The sequence below is a fragment of the Camelus dromedarius genome, chromosome 35 (genome assembly GCF_036321535.1).
Source record: "Camelus dromedarius isolate mCamDro1 chromosome 35, mCamDro1.pat, whole genome shotgun sequence".
Lineage (NCBI taxonomy): Eukaryota > Metazoa > Chordata > Mammalia > Artiodactyla > Camelidae > Camelus > Camelus dromedarius.
The window spans coordinates 178,410-198,223 of NC_087470.1; the positions used below are offsets into that span (position 1 = coordinate 178,410).

Here is a 19,814-nt window from a genome sequence, read left to right on the forward strand (position 1 = left end):
GTCCCCCATTCTCTGTGAGTCCCCACAGAACTCACAGGCAGCAGTGGCTGTCTCGACTGCTTTAGAGGCTGGGGCGAGTGGGAAAAGCGAGATGAGAAAACACTTGCACTCACATGGTAAAGGAACACTGTTTTCAGAAAATAGTAATACTTACCAGTACGTACTGTAGCTACTGCAATCCTTACACACCATGTGCTGAGCTTTTTCTTGCTTTTCTGACTTCTTACAGTTGATTAAGGGTATTTGTGCATCTTTGTAATTTTTTTTTTGCATGACCATTGACATACCTTACAAAAATCAAATGAAAATTTATTTTAATCTAAATATTGCTTTGGAAGGTAAAGTAGTAAGAGATGATAATAAAATTAGATTGTTATTAAATCAGAAATGAGAAAGAATTCTTCCTAATAGCATTCATTCCTGTAAGAGCATTCTGTCATTTAGTGATTTATTAAGCCGAGTACTTAAAATATGCTCTTCTTTTGCAACAACTTATGACAGTCAGCTTTTAGTTATACACAAGACTGGGTCCAGGCAAGGAAGGTGTTATCTATGCAAATCAGTTTCAACACCAGTGATATTACCACTTGTCAACTGCTTTGCTAGATCCTTCTGCTACAGCTTTTTTCTTTTTTTAAAGTGTTTCTCAGATGGCTAACCCTGAACTCAGGCTATTATCAAAGACAAGTTCTGTAAACTAAATTACTCAGTCACTGCCCACAGGGTCACATGCCCTGCTTAATACAGATATGAGAATCAGACAGTGAAACAGGACCACCTCCCATCCCTCTCTCATCAGTATGGCTGCAAATCTTTTATTTGAATGCCTGCACAATCACTCCACTCATAAGAAATAGGTTTGTTTAGAAAAAATCCAAACAAAACACAACTCATGTTAACCTTATATAAACTGTTCTTTGTCTACATGGACAAAGACAATCAAAGGTTGACTACAGTCATAAACATTAACACTTTCCAATTCAGATTGAATAAATCATTTTATCACAGTAAGCAAAATGAAATTGAATTGAGGGTTCACATGCATATGCTCTGCACACAAATTCACCTACATCTTCACCTAAATGTACAAAGTCATAACCGACCACTACTTGAAGACCCTTATAAAACAAAAACTAAAACTCCCCAGTTTCTAGAAAGCAGCTAATTTGTAGAAGGCAAGGCCTAATTGAAAACTCAGAACAGTTAAAATGAATGCTGATTTAATAGCACCAAAATAACTCTGCTCAAAGTGTTAAGGTGACATTTTTGTCACAAGGCTTCTTAACTGTACAAGGAGAAACACTTTCCTTGGGGAAAGCTGGTGAAAGTGAGGAGGATCAACTGCAAACCCAGCCTCTGTCCCCAGGAAAGCTGGAAGCATGAGAGGCACTACCAACCTCCACACAACTCTGACTTTGGTCATGGTTTTTTCCCACATTTTTTTCTTTGTAATAAACATAGCCAACACTTGTGAGTACAAGGGTCTTAAGTTTACAAAAGTAGACTAAAATGAATTTTTAAAAAATGATTAAGTATAAACTCAAAAACTAGACTGCTTGGGTTCAAAAGTAGGCTTTGTCACATGCTGGCCAAGGGAGCCCAGGTGAGTTAACCTCTCTGTGCTTCTGTTACCTGTAAAATGGAGGTAACAATACTTATACTGTTGGTTGTTAGGTGATTAAGTAATCCATGGCTCAGAATGCATGAATGCATGAATGAATGTTAGCACTTTTTATTCATATTTTCCTTTATATGCTTAGCTACTTTTTTTTTTTTTTGGTGGAGGGGGAGGTAATTAAGTTTTGGGGGTTTTTTTGTTAATGGAGGTACTGGAGATTGAACCCAGGACTTCATGCTTGCTAGGCACATGCTCTACCACTGAGCTATATAGCCTGCCTCCCTGCTTAACTACTATTTATTCAGAATCCAAACAACATAATTGCTTAGAAAGTCATCATATTAAATCCATAATTTGAGATAACACATTGCACAGGTCAGGAAACACCCCATATTTAATTAAAAAGTAAACTCCAGGGAGGCTATAGGTTCAATACCTAATCAGCTTAATTTCCTATGCTTATATGTATTTATACTGCACCATGAAAAACAAAGAAATATTTGTAATGAGTACCACCAGAATCCAAGAAAAGGCAATATGCAATGGTAATAAATGCATTACCACTTTCAAATCTTTGAAAACTGGTTATATTACATATAGTTCATTTACACACATACTGTAGTCTCCAAATGTACTAAATGCTCATATGTCAATGTCAGTGACACAGTAGGGCTGCTTTACTGCTGACATTAAGAGTAACAATGTTTTGGCTAATACTCAAAACATCAGTCAGAAGTTAACAGACACGTATAAACTGGCTAACTTAAAAATAGATATTTCTCTCATCCAGTTTTAGATTTTAACTAGACAATTTGGTCTAAAAAGGAAAAGTGCCAATATACACATCACAGATTTTTTAACAACAGCAAAATTTGGAAAAATGGCTTAAATGGGATAGTGTCATGAAGACTAATAGGATATATAACTCAAATACACTACAGATAAACTATGCTTCCTAGTGGAAAAAATACTCAAGACTTCCCTACAGACAAGTGGGCTAAATCACTAAAAAAAAAAAAAAAAACCCAAAAAACAAAACAAAACAAAACAAACAAACAAAAAAACCCCAGAATCCTTGGGAATCAGTACCCAGGATTACATGATAAAAGAATATTAGCCAATCAGTTATGTAAAGTGAAGGTCTAAATGCAGGCTCTTCTCCTCATCTGTGTAATCTACTTAATCATGTATCTCTGCACCAAGTCAAGTTTCTAAATTTAAGATTGCTTACAACTGGAAGCATGCTGCCTACAGAGCCTAGAAAGTTTTCACTTTCTTCTTTTCTTTTCCTTTTTCAGTTTTATTAGGTAGAACTATCACAGCTTGATTATTTCTCCAAACCTACTTAGAGAACTGCTTGTTGTCTGCTGTTAAGGACATTAATCTCTCCAATTTTTTAGTTTGTCAGGTCTTTTTGTTGACATATGACCTTCAAGATTTAGGCTGTAGAGCACTATGAGAAAACTGGAGAACAGAATTATATAATTTTTATTACATTATAACTCTCACCTCTCAAAATCTAAGAGAGGAATCTGTCTCTTCAAAGTGCAGAATTTAAGTGCTTCTACTTTTCTTCTTTAAAAAAAAAAAAAAGTTGTCTGTATAAAGTATTCTCAGGTTCCCCAAATCCTAGAGATTTCAAAACCACAACAATCACAATTAAGATATGCAGTTAACATTTTCCAAAGGTACTGTTAAGTGGACATGGAAAAAAATACTCAATTCCAGGACTGAAAATAAGATGCTCTCTTCATGCAATGAAGGTTTGTAAATAACAGTGGGGAAACAGTCCAAATAAATGCAATATAGATTTCAGCATGTGCCACTTGGTATGATTTCCCATCTCCTTGCTGCTGGGCTATTAACTTCTAAAGTAAATTCAAAGTGGATTTTCTAAGCTAAAAAAGCGACAGAAATAAATGTGCTACTACAGGCACACAAAGGCTGATCTTTATTTGAGTTTGTGTTAGAAGAGTTATTAACATAGTTAATATTTAAGTAAAGTCATTTTGGAGGAAGTGCTCCAGCTGGAACTGGGGTTGGGAGTGCTAAGCCCCTAGAAAGCAAAAATTTCTTAATGGAATGAAACATTTTGTATATTTTAGACAGCATTAATAACCCCACAGTGAGATCATTCTCAAGGGAATTCCTTTATCTGTAAATATTCTAGTGTTTTGTTTTCAGAAAAACAATGTGTTATCCAGGATCTGATTCAAAAGTCAGTAAAGGTAAGGGTGGCATAGGTAATAGGTGGAACAAAATTGGCCACCTGTTGATAAGTGTTGAAGCTGGGTGGTAAAAATTCAGGGTTCAATTAATTATACTCTCTACTTCTGAGTATGCTTAACTTTAACCTAATAAAAGGAATTTAAAACAATCATAAGACATTAGAGTTCCTTATTTCATATTCTATTACTAGCAGACTGTCAAATATTACTAGTAGATTGCCTTGATCATCAAATTAATTCTTCTGAGTATCAACAAAAAAGGGTCCCCCCTCTAGATATTCCTCAGTTCCATCACTGAACAGGGATTCTATTAGGAGGGGGAAGCCCTATGGAGAATTATGTACATACTATGATTAAGCAGTGGTGCTAAATAAACCCAAATAAATCAAATTTTGACAAAAAGCTTAAAGGTAAATTGAAAAAAGCAAGTTGGGTAGTGAAGTAAGGATAAGTATGTCACCTACCTTCCACAGAGGACACCTGAACAAGTCAGACAGACCCAGGGGCTTTTGCTGGACCGGCACACTAATAAAAAGAAAAATACACAATATACCAATTGTATCATGTTATTTGCCAGTTTCTCCCCTAATCTATAATATCACATCCTGTGGTTAAGTTATAAATTCCATGGCTGCTGAGGCATACTGAAATCACAAATCCCTGCTCTGTGAGTGCATTTACACAAAGTGACTGCCGAATTAAAGTTACACCAAAGAGAATTTAAACTCATGTCCACAACAGCTGCTCATTTTAATTGTTGACTTAAATAGTTTCACCACAAATTAAACACATATACACTTTTCTCCTCTATTACTTATTCCCTTTTACCACACTCTCCAGTAAGTTAATGACACTCTTTTTTTCTCATTAAAAACGTTTTAAAGTCTAATTTTTCAATCACACCTTTGCCACGCAGATCATATACTTCCACAAACAAATGACAACACTTTCAGTTTCTTCAGTGAGAGGCATAACCTAAGGATACAATTAGAAAGACTAAGCCCAGTTCTTCCCAAATTAATGTCTCAGTTGGATTAAATGTAATTCTAATATGACAATGGCATATAATTCTTGCTGAGGGTACAATCAGGACGTTGTTTTTAAGGGGTATGGAAACTTTAAAAATATTGATTGCAATTTTGCTTGCTGTTTACTCATTCAATTCCTTTTTTAAAAAGTCCAATAAACACAACAATAATTTTTTAAAGGAAAAGGATATAAAAATCACCTGTAAAGGTTTTTCTAAACACATATGCTCTACTCAAGCAGGGATATCTACATTGAGATTGGGACAGAAGGATGAAGGACATGTCTATTTTGAGAAAAGCAACTTCCCAGGTGACTCCCTAACACAACCACTTGAGAACCACCATTGGGCCTCCTAGGGGCAAGGGAGGGGCACCAAAGCACAGTCACACACTCAGGATTATGACAAATCCACTGCCTGTCACACAGTATGTGCTCAATAAACAGTTGTTGAAAGGAGGTTTAAATTTCTTAGTTTAAGATACCAACCTCTTCCAAGAGCTGATCTCTACTATATTAGTCTTGCTTAATCATACATCACAAGAGGCCTTTCTTATTAAGAAAAATCAGCCAAACCTGGAAATAAAGTGAATCAAGAACTACAAGCACTTTCCATGTGTGATAAAACATACTGTACAATAAATATCCCAAAGATATTTAATTACAATATCATTGTTTAACCTGCTGTTTACTATTGATTAGGACCCAAATTCTGTAATGTTACAGGTAAACTTGTAGATTTTATTTGGTAGAATTTCCGTCCGGCAGACTCCAAAGTTTATGGTTTTACTACCTGAAGGACGTTAACCAATTTTGTATCTGGTCTAGTAATTTATTTCAACATTCATTCTTCAGTGCCTGCATACATGTAATTTCTCAAATGCTCTTGGAATTAGCTTTACCATCCTGCTGGTTCCCTCATTAAGCAGACAAATAAATTTTTGACATACATTCATTCTATGCTTGAGAGGGAGGAGAGGGCAAGGAAGACTAGGAGAGTGCAGTGATGCACTGCCTGTCTGGCCAGAACAGGGGACTAACTATTTTTCAATAAGAAAGCTTTCAGTGGTAAGTTTCTCCCTGTAGTTAGCCCAGGGCCTTGCCTTTCCCAGGAGCATTAGCACATTTACATTAAACGATAGCAAGGGGGAGTGGAGGGGGGCCGAGAGTCAGGGTTGGGAGATGGGGAGGATTGTTCAGTGGTACGGTGCATACCAAGCATACCTGAGGTCCTGGGTTCAATCCCCAGTACCTCCATTAAAAAAAAATAGGGCCGTCCTAAAGGCATTTTGAGATTTTTACTCAATTAGGTCCAATTTTGTTATATGTGCATGTAAGCCACATGACAAAGGCTAACAAGTATGCCAAACTGCTAACAATTATTTTAAGCAGATACAAAAGAAGACGATTGTGAGGGGAGACTGGTAGCTTTTTATTTGTACATCCTTGTGGTATTTGATTTCTATCAACAAGAATATGATGTTTTTACAGTTTGAAAACAAAGTCCCACGAACTTCATTTTTAAATGAAAAATACATTAGAACACAGCTTACTTGAAACAGCTGTTCATGATCTGAGATAATTTGGAGGGTTGAAAAACTACAAATATTATGTAGTTCTGTTCCTCCAGCAAATCTTTTTCATTTAAAAATTACTAAAAAAAAAAAATTGTACTCAATCCAAAAGAAGTTAAATACTATCCTGAAATAAATAATTATGTTATAATAATAGTAAGTTTAGGCCCAAGCTTTTAAATATCTAGAAGTTTTTATTTTTTGTGTGTGTGTAATTATGGGAAGATTTTTCCCCCTCCTTTAAATGAAGAAAAGAATCTAGAGCAAAATCACTGTTAACTTTGGTGTGTTTCCTACCGAGTGTTCCTTTTTCCCCCTTATGGTTGTAAATATATACAAAGTATATACAGTTTTGTGATCTAATTTTACAACCATTATAACAGACTAAATCTAGTCTTATATCAATTATAACACAAAGTTTTATTAATTTTTTAATTTCTCAATTTCAAATTTTATAAAAGGTACCCTAAGGCTAAGGGGAGGAAGGAATGGGGAGTAACTGCTTAATAGGTATGGGATTCACTTTGGGGTGATGAAAATATCTGGAAACAAGATAGAGGTGGTAGGTGTAGATGTATTAAATGCACTGAATGAAACTGTTCACCTTAAAATGGTTAATTTTATATTATGTCAATTGCATTTCAAATAAATAAATAGGCACTTAAGATAAGGATGAGGAAAAAGAATAAAAAGAAATAAAATAGTACTGACTTTCTAAAACATTGGAAGTAAGTGTGCCTTTAACCAAATCTCAAAAAAGACCTCACTTTCTGAGTTAAGAAACCCAGTTTCTTCTATCATGAATATTTACAATAAGAAAATTAAGACAATATGTGTTAGGACAGCTGATCTTGGCTATTTAAATGACAGTACTCTCTGAAAGCTTAATAATTTCTCACCAGAAACACATTTGAAGGCCAGGAAGCTATAGTGATAGTTATTATGGGGCATTCTGAAGCCATTTATTACAATGCTTTGGAGAATATTCACTCTGTATATATACACCTTATCCAGATTTGTACCCAAAAATAGAACAAAAAAATATTGGCTTTAAACTCTCAATTTTTAAATTTATCTTTTTACTTTAAAATCTCAAAAAACTAAGAATAGAACAGGGAATACCATGAATAAAAGTATACTACAAATAATCTTAAAATCATTTATTTTAATCACCTTAATGGGAAATATCTTTTTTTCATGAAATCTTTAAATTTTTATTTAATTTTCTAATTACTTCAGAACAAACTAATAAGAAAAATATGAAAGCCTGAGTTTGGGAGAGAAGAGCTGAGTGTTCAGGGCGGGTTTTGATCTCACTTCCCCATGGACTTGGACCACTGCACAAAACGACCACCACTTCTATATGAGGCACAGTAATAATCATCCTCGTCCTCGGACCAGAGCCCAGAGACGGTCAGGGAGGCCGTGTTGCTAGACTTGGAGCCAGAGGAAATATCTTAGCATAAAAGGTAGTCTCAATTTGTAGGCTTGAGACAAGTTCCAAGTTTATCTGTAGAATGAACACATTTCCTATTATGGAAACTGCCTTAGAATTTTCCAGGCTCTTCTATAAAACACTACAAGAATCATAGTATAACTGAAATATTATATTGTGTGTGCATGTGTGTGTATATAATAAAACTATAGTCAATAAAGTGTTTTTAAGTTATAAATACACTATCTATTCAGCAAAACATAAAAATATTAAACTGAAGCTTTTTATTGTTTTAATCTTAAATGCTGGTACTTGAAAGAAAGAGGATAATAAGAATGGAACCTTGTAGAAGTTCTAACAGGTGTCTGAGAACTTATAAAGGCTCTTTTTATCATGCCTAATTACACTTCAAGGTGATGTCAAGGCCAGGAAGCCAGGCAGTATATTTCTCCCACGTTACATGTGGCCACGACAGGGTTCTGGATCTCATAAACAGGCTTGTCTTCTTTCGATCAGATTATAAAATGCCCTCAAAGTTACTCTCCTCCAGCCATCTCTCCCATATACTTAGATTCTTCCAACCCCCAGCTCGGTGTCTCCCTTCTCAGACCCTGGCCCTCGCAGCCTTGGTGGCTGGTACTGTCAAGCTCCCTCCTCTCCCCTCCTCCTGCTGCAGCCTCAGGAGCCTCCCCAGCTCTGCTCTCCTCCTCATCACAAACCCTGCAAGTCAGCAGCTCCCCTTGGGAGGGAGTGGGGACTCCTGATCCTCTCATGAGCTAGGGCCATTCCCCACAAAGGAGAAGCGGGGAGAGAGGTGCAGGAGCCCAGCCTCCAAAACACACTCACACTCATGTCCTTTTCCTAAAGACTCCCCCAACCTGAAGCTTTAACTCTCCTGGAAATCAGGGGGTGAGAACTGCCGGGGCACAGAGGCAGAGGGAAGGCAACCAAGTGATCTACCTTCCAGAAAACAGTAGTCTGCTCCTTCATCAAGAGATCGAGAAGGGCAGAAAACCAGGGAGCTCCATGCTTAAAGGGGCCTATTTACACACGAACATTTTTGAGTGGTGTTCACAAGACGAAGCGGCACCCTCACTGAATGTAACGTTCCCCCACATAACCACTGGTCTTCAATATCCTTAGTATTCACTACACAGAACCAAATAATACAGAATACATGTGCTATCCAAAGCCCATCAACAATTCTCCTGGAATTCTAAAGTTTTTCTTATAAAACACCACACACCAGTGCTTATGATACAACTTAGTCACTGTCTCTACACAAAAAACAGTTCAAGCACCCAGCACTGACAGGCAAGCCACTTATAGTGCATCCATTATTCAACAGCTGCTTCAACTGGTAGAGAGGCTCCTGAGTTTCTTAAGGATGCAGACAGGGAGGATCTGAAGACCAGAATTCCAGTCCTGTCTCCACCATTACTAGTGATACAATGGAGAAATTCACTACTATTCTAGGTCAATTTCTTCACCGTAAAATGAGGACTAGGTAATTAGCAGGTCCCCTCTAATCATAAAATTATTCAAAGAAGATAAAGCAAAAAGTAGATTAAACAATCATGTCATTCCCCCATAGATATAATTCTGCCAACTCCACTCTCCTAATTTTCTTTAAAGGCTTAGTTAGCAAAAAGATCAGTTGCTAAACAGTATAATCTTCTAAAGGCAAACACATACCTATCTCATTGCCCATCAGTAACAGCAACTCATTGCAACTGCAAGGGTGGGAAGCCTGTGGAATCGCTGTACAAAACCAGTACAGACATGCTGCTACAGCAGTGAGACTTGGAACACTGTCCCACCCACAACACAGAGGATGTTTTAAAGTGCAACACTCTTTAAGCTTAGCAACTTAGCAACTCTTAAGAAGATTAGCAACTCTTAAGAAAACATCTGTAATATGTGTTTTTTTAAAGGAAGTTCATTTTTATCTGGTTGGTATTTATCTAGTACATACAATGTGCCAACCACCACTACACATCGTTATAACTATTACTTCATTTAACTCTCTACAATCCAAGGAAGTGCGTACTATTCTTTGGCCTGTTCTATAGATAAGGAAGCTGAGGCACAGGAGTTACACACCTTGCTAATAAATTAGTAAGTGACAGAACTGGGACTCAAACTTGGTGTCTGAAGGTATAGACTGCTGCAAAACAGTAAGTCCAGAAACTTGTCATTTTTGCTTTAAAAAGAGTCCATACTATGTGCTTCTGTGTATGTATTATATACCCATATATAAAATGTTTTAAAGTCTAGGAGGGTGTATAGTAACTGCTATAAGTCATGTAAAAAGAATGGGATGGGGGATTAGAGCCACATGGACCTACTTTCAACTATACACTTTGAATTTTTTCAAAAAGCATTACTTCTATAATAAAAATAAAATTTTAATGTCTTAAATTAAAAGATACTGATATTAAAATGTTGTCCTAATGAAATAAACTTATTCTAAATTATTAAACATGTGGTAAGATCCACCAAAATCCAAGATTACAACTCAACAGGTTTGTAAAAACATGATCAATGAAAAAATGTTTGCAGCAGCTATTCAAAACACTGTCTCTCTCTCTCTCCATAAAAGCATCAGTAGTAAAACAGTTATTCCTCTTGAAATCGGAGGACAGGGCAGAATTAGCATTAAAATTCTATAAATATTCCAGTACATATGTAAGTAGAAACATATTCCAGGAGTAACCCAGCTTGCCCTCCAACTGACATATTTTTAAATCTTTGGGAGAAAGGCATGTAATCTTCTTTACACCATGGATGCTCTTTGAACCGAATGTTCACAAGCCTGTTCTATGCTGAAAGTTCTGAATTCTCTGCTATCTTCAGCTCAAATCTTCTGAAATCACAGGGGGAAAGAGTGGTAATGTCACATAGAGAAAGCAGGGACTCGGCCATAACGTAGTCCAGGGAAGCCAGCTACACTGAGAAATGCCAGAGGTGCCAAAGCAGCCCGAGGGCAGCCAGAACCACTGCCTGTTGCTCAGTCACTGGAACCCAAGGCTGCTCATTCTGGGAGTGGGTGCTGGGTTCCCTGGATCAGGAGAACAGGAGAGCTCTCACACAGAGCAACGGGAGGTGCCCAGGGCCCAGGAAGGGAGCCAAGGCAGAGCCTGGGAGACTAAGCATGAGCCCCACACCCACAGTGGTCAGAAGTGGCTGGCTGGGACTCACAGAGATCACACAACCCAGTGTCCAGGGCCAAGGCAGGAAGGCAGTGGTGAAATAAAGCTTATCTTGGTCAGAAAGGCAATCTTCTCCACCTTCCTCCTTCCTGCCACCTTCCTGGCAGTTTTCTCTTGCCTTGGTCCCATTTTTTATTCAAGGCGAGGAATGTTGATCTCTCCTGAGTCATTAGATGAGTAAATTGTTTTCTGGTGAGGTCACAGTTCAGGATTTCTCATAGCGATTCTCTCCTGTTTAAAGGCCCTGCTACAGATTAAAGATGACCTCAAAGTCCTTGACACGCCTCCCATCAGAGGCTCATCTGTGCCTCTTCCATGCAATCTGGGCAGGTTCTGCCAGTGCCCTGATCACCTGAGTATGGCTGAAGGGACTGCGTGTCAGTTTGCAGGTCTAGGTTTTCAGGAAATGATGGTTTCCTCTTTCTACTGCTTGGAATGCTTGCTCTTGGGAAAGCCAGCCACCATGTAAGAGCCTAATCACCCTGAGACCAACATCCTATGAGAAACCAGATGACACAGAGAGACCTTGCAGAATATGATACCACAGAGGCTGGGGAGGGGAGGGGTAGGTAGGAAAGGGAGAGGGGCAGAAATGGAGACCAGGACACACAGGCACAAGACATGTGAGTTAAGAAGCCATCCTGGAAGTGGATGCTCCAGCCTCAAGTTCTCTGGCTGATACCACACCAGCCAAGTTCCTCCTGAACTCCTGACCCACCATAAGATCATAAGCAAAATAAAATGGTTGCTGTAAGTCACTAAGATGTAGGACAATTTGTTATGCAGCAAGAGATAACAGGACACCTGGAGAAGGAGGGGCATCAGTGATAGAGCTTCCAGCATTCACCTCTGCCAAACAACTCGCTGGAATGACTGATGCTGCTGTTTAGCAGAAGTGAGGATGAGAGCCTTCAAGAGGTTCTACCCCACAAGAATCAAAACTGAAGACCAGACTATCCTCTCTGCAACAGAGGTAACGGGAGTAAAGCATGCCAGCCCATCACCAAGCTGCCACCATCCTTGAAACTGGTTCTTTCTTTATCCCATCAGTATTTTAAACCCAGATTTTAATACCATATGACAACCTAATTCTTTCTTGAGCAAAACCACACTCATAATGTTGCCCTACATTGTAAAAACAAACTTCAAAAATCTCAGAGACACTATTCCCAAATTCTTGATGAAAATTCTTTAAAAAATGTCATTGGCACCTGCAGGAATTCCTTTTCTCTTCATTTAAAGCTGTCCTTCCTTCCTTCTGCCTCTCTGGTTTATGCTCTTTAAGAAGCACTCTGGGAAGCCTCACATTTATTGAAGGCTAGACTTGAAAAACTGACTGTAGGTAATTCTGAGTTGAGAACAGCCTACTCCATCTCTGTTTCCAGTTCTCTCTACTACGAGCCCTGACGTGGTCCTCAGCCAGCCTGGCTTGATCCCCATCACACTCTATCAGCAGTGTCTGATCCCAGGCCTCTGTAGCTGGCTCAGAGCCCCCATCCTGACCAGACTCCCAGGATTTCTGAGGAAGTACGTACACTTTTAAAGTTCTCAGAAAAATGGTGCATAGCTAGCCCAGGAGGAGGAAGCAGGAGACGGGCACAGTGACCAGGACTCTGCTCTATGTCATTTTGGTTGAACTACACTGAGGCCTTGATCCCTGCCCTTGCCTCTAATCCTGCCAAAAAACTCCTTCCTTCTTTAATACAAAAGTGTACCAAACTGACTTTGTTACCCTACTAGGAATGTAACTGTTACTCTGTGGACTCAAAAGGAACACATCAGAGATCATGTGGCATAATGAAGCAAGCACAGGCTCCAGAACCAACAGTCTGAGGCTCACCTGCTGGCTCTGCCAGTCTCTTACTCTCTGGCCTTAAGGAGGTGGTTCCAGAGCCTGCTTCTTCATCTGCAAACAGAGGACAGACACCACCTCTTCCTCAAATGGCTATGGTGAGGGATTCATGAGAAAAATGGTATCCAGTACACGACAAGAGGCCTAGCAAACAGAAAGCACCAGTGACTCTCAGTTCCCTTCCCTTAAAAATATACTAAAAAGAGTAAAATGGCTGTCAGGGTTAATTCTGGTGACTGTGATTCTATACAAAGCAGTTAACGTATGTCCACATATACCATGACTACTAATTCTCAGAACTTCTCCCCTGAGTTTACACTCATTAAAAGGACCTGCAGCTGACAATTCCTTTTCAGAGAAAAATTCCAAGTATCTAAGCCAAAGTCAGCAAAAATCCCTCAGAAACTCCTCTTTTATCTGACCTAAAATTAAATTATATTGAAAACATCAAATGAATGAGATAAAAGTCTGTTTTAATAAGCTTATTTCAAAATTGATAACAACTATAACTACCTTAATGTCAGAATCATTAAATTTTATATGTTTAAAGTAAAATAAATACTTCAGAAGCACATTTTGAGAGATGTGCAAAAGGGTTTAGACAATGAGATACTACTCAGATAAAACATGTAAGCAGAGAAGCAACTTAGGTGTCAAAACTATAATGAAATACACCTAACTGAGAGGTATTCAGAACAGAGATTAAATCATGGTGCACCAATCTAACCAATCAAAATATACCTTGGGTATTCCAACATCCATATAGTGGGGTTTCAGGCCAAGTCATTAAAAATTTGTTTTTTCAACTTCTAACTTTTGTTTTAGCAAAGAAGTAAACAGAAATGATTTCAAATCACACCAGATTTAAGATATGGTGATCAGCTTATTTTTACAGATAGTAGGTTTAATCTACTCTAAATAAGTCAATTCTTCTCTAAGGGGCACTGTCCTTGGCTCTTAGAGGCTAATTTGAGATTGCTTTAGCCTACTTTCCTAACCTTTTCCATGTCAGTACACACATGAAAAATGGTAACATCTGTATAGAGCATGTGCACAAATTGAAGCATCATCTCAGGGCCAGAAGTGACCTGCTTGGAGGCTCCAGGCAACCCTAAGTTGAGGGAGTCATTATCTCAACATATACATAACCCTTTCATGGCCCTTCTAACAGGAAGCTGTGTTGGTGTGGTTATCCAGCAATACAGGAGGAGGTCCCCCTTCTACCTCAATGCCCATTTGCTAGGACAAAAGACTGGGAGTCATCAACCACCTAAGATGGCCAGCAGCATTATCTAGGAATCCAAGATGCACCCCTGAGTTTATGCTACTCACTAATGTGCTCAGACCTTCCAGAGAAAATGGACACCCAAATCCTTGTTTCTATCCTGTGTTTAACTGTCTTATCCAACTGCCATTCTATAACCCCAGGAAGCAGCCAGTTAACAGCAGGACAGGAAGGAACCCGACATGAATTAAATTAAAAGAAAAAAGCACTAGAAACAGCTGGGTCTGAGTACTCAGTGGTAAAAAGCACTGATCAGTATGTAAAAGGAATAGCCAGTTGCTTAAAATGAACCTGGACCTAGACCAGAAACACTTCCAAGGCCATTTCCAGCTCTCTAATTTCAAGGTTTCCCAGACAGAAATCTAAGTACCATAAATTATTTCATGTCCACAGCCTTAAATACATTTGTAAGATCACAGTAGATGGGAAGATAGGAGCTGGCAGATGAATAGTTTGAAGTATTATTATAAAATCACTTACTCATTACTGCTCAATTAAAAAGTTAAAACTTTTCTTCTTCCCTGATGATACCTAATAATACAAATATATATGTAAGGCTATTAGCTGCAGCATTGTCTGAAACTGTAAAATCCTGGAAACAACCTAAATGCCCAAACATAGGAGAATGTTTGAATTAACTGACATCACAAATGGAATACTATGAAGCTGTTTAAAATAAGGAGAATTACTACAAACATGGAGTGATAAACAGAATATACCATTAAATGAAAGAAGAAAATGCCAAAAGAGTATACTTAGTTTGCTACCTTTTGTGAGAGAAAATAAGAAAATACTCATGTACCTGCTTTTTATTTTTTTCTTAATAAAAAGAAACACAGGAAGGATAGATCAAAGGAACTGGTTTGTCTACCGGGATGGGAAGCAATGAGAGGAAGGATCAGGTAGTGACACTTCTTGATACAGTACTTTATAGTTTTAACCCTTTAGAGTTTTAACTCTGGGGACCATATTCATGTTTTATACACTTAAAAAGTAAAATCAGCAAGGACAAGGTGGAAAAAATCTAAAATGGAAATCAAACACAAACAAATGAAGCTAACTGTAAATCAAGTAATTAAGTGTATTAAAAGAGGGAAGGAAACTAACCCAAACAACTTCTGAACATAACATTTTATATACTGTCAGTATATAGACAAAAAGAACTATAAACAAATATTGATCTCTAGTTAAAAGGTATGGGTTAGCAGTTTGGAACTAATTTCTCTGCTTATGGAACTGAGCAAACAAGTAAGAATGTTGAGGATAATGGGAACCAGATTCTCATTGATGGGGACAGAAAGAGCAAGACTAGACCTGTAGGGTTGAACTGGAGTTCATGTATCAGTATGAACTCATGGTCACACACACCCACACACACACAGAGATACAGACATGTCTGTTTATTTATGTTTCTTAGCTCTTATTTGCTGAGAAATCTTAGTTTATAAATCTTACCCCCCACTAGAAAGAATGAGGGCTACCTGGAGAAGTGACTGATTCCAAGACTAGGGCAGGCCATGCCTGGGGCACCTTGCTGTGCCAGGAAGAAAGGGCTCCAGGAACAATGGCAGCATCTCAAACTTAAAGGGGCTCCCACTAGCCAAATCTAAAACAATTTGAGCCTCAAAATAAGTAACAGAGTATCACAGTATAAAATAAAAATCTATGAGTCCATGTTAATAAAATAAATGAATAAATAAACAAATGGGAGAGAAAGGAAAGCTCTTCCCTAAATACACGGAGAAATGAGTTAGAAAACCTACATCTTGGAATCATCCTAGTAACAACTGATTCAGTCAAGAACCATCAATGGATGCTAAATTACTGGGTGCAAGTCTGATGAGGAACAAGACATTCCTAAAATCTCAAAGCATCTTGTGTAAGTTACTTGTTAATAATACAGGGGAAAAGAGCAATTTCACAGTGGAATAACATTACAAATACTACCTTAATAAAATAATAGAAGTTAACATAACCAGAATGAGACAAACAACCTCACATGCCTCTTGACACGATGCCCTGAGAAGACACATTACTTCTGTAGTACGCCCACCCAAACAACCCATAACCTGAATCTAATCATAAAGCAGCATCAGGAAAACTCGAATTGAAGTACGTTCTATGAAATAATTGGCCTGTATTCTTCAAAAATACCAAGATGTGAAAGACAAAGAAAGGATAAAGAACTGTTCCAGATTAAAGGAGACTAAAGATTGATCTCAACTAAATGAAAAGCATGATCCTGGATTAGATCTGTGGGAGGTGGGTGGGGGGACAAAAAAGGGGAAATAGCTATAAAGGACACTATATAAAGGACATTACTGAAACAATTGGAGAACTCTGAATATGGAATGCATATTAGGTAATACTATTGTACTAGTTATTAAATGTTATTAAATGTCCTTGTTTTGACCAATATCCTGTACTTACTGAAAAGAAAGTCTTTGTTTTTGGTGGGGGGGTGGGGTACCTAAACTATTAATGGATGAAGGTGCATTAGGTCTGCAAATTACTGGGCAGTGGGGAGGGGGGCAGGGGCTGGGGGTGGGAAGAGGGTGGATAAAAAGAAGATGCACACATAACACAAGTGTGGGAAAATATTGACAACTGGATGGGAGTTCTCTGTACTATTCTTAATGTTTCTTTAAGTATGAAATTGTCTCAAAATAAAAAGGTTTTTTGAGATTAAAGAAATTTTATTCTTTACTTCCAATTAAGAACATGTTTTTTTTTTCATTATAAAACACAAGGGAAAAGGTTAAATTACTATCGTGCAGAGCCAAAGAGTACCACAAACCTGACATTAATTTCCCCTTACTGATGGATGATGAACTAATCCAGTAAAAATAGTACAACATATTAACTGCAGTGGTCCAAGTGGCTTTACAACTATGTTTCTGTTACATACCCAGCGTCTGGCTTGTAATCTGGCTTCCCAAGCAGAGTCAAACCCTTGGGCTTATCTGCTCTCTCAGCTGACTCTGGTAATAGCAACAATACTTTGCTCTGTTCATTGGGGAAGGTAAATCTGAGTGAAATTTTACTCAAACACAGTACTGCAAAATTTCAGTTTGAGTTACCTCTCTCTCTGGAGGGTAACTAATCAGACCCATTTCTTAGCATTTTGCCCTAAAAACCAGATTAAAATATTTCATTTAAAAATAGACACCAAGTTAAATATGGCAGACCAACTTCTTGCTTCATTCTCTTCTCCATCCTAACTTCCCACTAAACCGGACAATAAAGAAATTAAGTTGATATTAACTCCCAAAGATAAAGAAAACATGTGAGGCCAGAAAAGCAGATAAAAGATTTCAACACACTTCTGAGAGTCAGGAAGAAGTTAGAGGAGCAGTAACAACCTAAGTAGTGTGAAGGAAGCTACAACCTAAGTGCCGGCAGAGGGAAGTGCAGGTGGGAGGGGGCTCTGGGCTCAGGGACACTGAGCACAGCAGACAGCAAAGGTACAGATGGGACTGAACACAAGGGGTCCAAAGGCTGTGATGAACGACTGATTCACAGAACTTCCTACATCCTGATGTCAGAACATCAGTGGCCAAGTGTACAGCCCCCAGAAGGAAGACTGAAAAACTAAATGCTGCAAAAAAACAAAAACAAAACCCCACAAAGATGTCTTCCTCCAATGAAGAAGGCAGCCTGCTCCCTAACCTCACAGTGAAGCCCACTGCAGACAAGCCTCACCCTTACAGACAAACTTACAGAGCTGTTCAGACAAAGATAAAACAAGACCCTTGAAGAAAACATCTCGTCTGAGAGAATCATTTTGAAAAGAAATAGAGGAACCCAGAGGAAACAGAAACAATGCAAGGAGTACAGAAAAGCTTCAAAACAAACTCTAAAACCCAGAAGTAATAAGAAAAGATACAGCAAAACAACAGAAACAGAATGGATGGAAAAGCAATGGTCAGAAAAATGAGAAAAAGCCCTTAAATAAAGAATATTATTATCAAAATTCAATAGAAAGATTGGGAGGGGAAAAAAAAGGAAATAGCTCAGGAACTCGAACCAAAAGGCAAATAAATAAAAAGATAAGAAAATTACAGGTTCCACCCAGGACGCTCAACATTCAATTAACAGGAGATGTACAAAGAGAAAGGCAGCAACGAAGAGATTAAGTATGGGAGGATGAGTGTAGTCTCCAATGTACAAACTGAAAAGTCCCCTAAGCATCCATGACAACAAGAGAAAAACTAACCACGTGAAGACACATCGTTCTGAAATTCCAGAACACCGAGGCTAGAGGGTATATCCTAAAAGTTTCCAGGAAAAAAGCAGAAAGACCTATATGAAGGAACAGTAATCAGGAGGGCATCAGGTTTCTCAACAGAAGCACTGGAAGCCTAAAAACAAAGGAACACTGCTTTCAAAACTCTAAAAGGAAAATATTTTCAAATTAATAGTCTATAGTCAGTCAAGCAATGAAGTAATAAAAGTAAAATCAAAATGTCAGACTTGCATGGGGTCAAAAATTTGCCTCCCCCGAGAAGGGAGCTAAATGATGTATGCCAGCAAAATGGTCTAATAAACCAAGAAAAATACAGACCTGGGATCCAGGAAATAGGAGATCCAACACAAGAGAAAAGCAAGGGAATCACAGGATAAAAACTGTCCAGCCAGCCCAGAGAAGTCTCAGCTCAGATGGGAGCCAGAGTGCTCCGGGAAGATCTTCAGAAAAAAAAAAAAAAAAAAAAAAAAAAAAAACTAAGAGATTATGTGTTTAAAGTGCTTGGAAAGTAATACTCATAGACATTTGACAGATTTATAGGTTATACTTGGGAGAAAATGTATGGAAGGCAAAATGCAATTTTTTTTTAAAAGGCAGTTATTAACTCAAGGAAAAAATAAAATACCAGACAAAAAAAAGCAATCACCATATTAATCAAAAATTATAATCTAATTATACTGAGAAATGGAGAGGGGGCAGGGGGAGGGTAACACAAACACTCATGTCCTCATTTACCAAACAAGATGTCAAGAGATGATACCTAAAATGGATAAATTAAGAAATAACAGTATATTACTTAGATGGATGTAGGTAAATATGTTGAGAAAACTAAATCGAGCTGAAAGTGGTTGTCTGTGGATAGGAGGACTGGGGGTGGCAGAGGAGATTGCTGTTCTATTTTAAACCTTTTGATACTATGACTTAACTTTCAAAAACATGAATTATTCTTTAAAAAGTAAATTGATGTAACAGTCATATCAATTCATGAAGTTGCCCAAACCATTTTTTCATCTTAAAAAAAAAAATGCCTAAACTCTATTATATGAAATAAAATTACAATAACAGTTTATCATTTGGGGCCAGGCACTTACTGAATTCCCTGAACACTGCAAGGCTAATTTGCAGAGCTAATGATATGTTTCCTCTGCTAAAGAATGTAATTTCAAACCTGGTCAAAATTTGTCATCTGTATATTAACAGATCCAGATGCCTACAGAGCCAGAAAATAGAGGGCATCTGGTCCTGCTGACTTCCTACACAGAGTCAATTTCTGACCCGTAAGTCTGATCCCCTCACTGGCTCAAGCACTCTATTCTATTTTGAAATGGATTTCTGAGA

At 38.0% G+C, this 19,814-nt stretch overlaps 1 protein-coding gene across 1 annotated transcript in view; it reads right to left on the reverse strand.

The window, feature by feature from the left end:
- LOC105085558 (transport and Golgi organization protein 1 homolog) overlaps positions 1-19,814 on the reverse strand; it is a 111,336-nt gene that overhangs the window by 73,839 nt on the left and 17,683 nt on the right. The window contains exons 8-9 of the mRNA XM_064482266.1: positions 4,311-4,371; positions 155-287 (exon numbers count right to left, since the gene is read on the reverse strand). The gene's annotated coding sequence lies outside the window, so the exon portion shown is untranslated. The remainder of the gene's footprint in view (positions 1-154; positions 288-4,310; positions 4,372-19,814) is intronic.